At 45.6% G+C, this 1,554-nt stretch overlaps 1 pseudogene; it reads right to left on the bottom strand.

The window, feature by feature from the left end:
- Positions 1-202: 202 nt before the first annotated feature.
- On the bottom strand, positions 203-1,130 carry LOC114209518 (homeobox protein NANOG-like; annotated as a pseudogene).
- Positions 1,131-1,554: the final 424 nt, after the last annotated feature.

Below are 1,554 nucleotides of genomic sequence, written 5' to 3'. Positions count from 1 at the left end.
TAGCCAGAAACACCTTTTATCATGTTGTCCATAGCAGCCAATGCTACTGAAACCTCTTTGACTCCAATCGTACCCCTTCAATGGATACAATAATAATGGGAAACAGAATATCGAGGCAGAGATATATAGGACCCTAAAAGACAAAGCCTATGAGAAGTAATACAGCCACTGCCCAAATTGAGATCAAATAATATACTCATTGTCACACATCTTCAGGCTGTATGTTAACAGAGTAATTTGGGAACAAATACATTATTTGTTGGGTATTAAAATACTTAGCGGATTGATGTATTACACCATGGCTTTCCCCAGAAGTTTCTAAAATGGACTCCAAATCGCCAGTGGAATTTTGCTGGAACTGGATCTGGGGCTGCAGGGATTCCTCTCCACGGGTGTGGAACTGGCTGTTCCAGGCTTGGGGGCACCAGGTCTGACTGGTCCAGGAATGGTTGCTCCAAGACTGGCCATTCCAGGAGTGGTTGCTCCAAGATTGGCTGTTCCAGGTCTGGTTGCTCCAATTCGAGTTATTCCAGGTCTGGCTGCTCCATACTGGAAGGTTTCTGGAAGTGTTCATCAGGTATCCCTGGTGGTAGGAAAAGAAGCCTGGGTATTCTGCAGTTGCTGTGCTGTTCTGAGTCACACTCTTGCTCTCCTTTGGCCAGTGGTTTTTCTGCCACCTCTTACATTTCATTCTCTGGTTCTGGAACCAGGTCTTACTTATAGCTAAGGTTCAGAATGTTGGAAAGTTCTTGCATCTGCTGGAGACTGAGGTATTTCTGTCTCTGAAATCGATCATTAAGGACATAGAGTTGGGTCTGAGAGAACACGGTCCTGATCTACTGTTTCTTGCCCTGGGCCATATCTTCCTTCCTCACTGTTCTCTCCTCTCCAGAAGTGGTTGGTAATTTTACCCTGGGACTGGTGGAGGAATTGGGACTGTCCTGAACAAGCAGATCCATGGAGGAAGGAAGAGGAGAGACAGTCTCCATGTGGGGTGTCTCAGCAGATGACATTTGCAGGGATGCATAATTTTCTTCAGGCCCATAAATCTCAGGCATTGGAGAAGAGTCCCTAGAACTGGGTTCTTTGGGGCCAGGAAGGCATTGGGGTGGAGTTGGATCTGCCCTCATGCTGGTGAGTTCAGGGTAGAGGGCTATGTTGTTCTTTAGTTTGAAATATATTCCTCTGTTTCCTCATTCTTACTTGAATCTTGAGTTTGTTTCCATATACTAGGTGGAAGAGCTACTTGTCCCAGTCTTGAAGGAGCGGCCTTATGCAGAAGATGAATCTTATCATTCAAACTTGCCCTAGTTCTTGTTTGTCTCTTGAACCTTTGTGGTTGTCTAAGCTGTCTGATCTATTCTTGAAAGGTCCCAGTTGCTGAGGGTGTAACAAGACCTGTCAGTGTTCCAAAGGGAGGGATCTCTGTCAGCACCTAGTTTCTTGCTCACTGAATGCCAGACCCTCAAGCTTCAGGTTTTAAAGTGTGCATATATATATAGTCCTGTGGGACTGCAATCATAAATCTTGCTGGCCTCCACACCAGGTAATCTG

This window comes from Eumetopias jubatus, unplaced genomic scaffold, assembly GCF_037043125.1.
Source record: "Eumetopias jubatus isolate StellerSeaLion01/CBP00866 unplaced genomic scaffold, mEumJub1_p1.0 scaffold_3, whole genome shotgun sequence".
In the NCBI taxonomy this organism is placed as follows: domain Eukaryota; kingdom Metazoa; phylum Chordata; class Mammalia; order Carnivora; family Otariidae; genus Eumetopias; species Eumetopias jubatus.
Note: the sequence above shows the minus strand (reverse complement) of the source record. Positions and strands in the feature narration are given on the sequence as shown.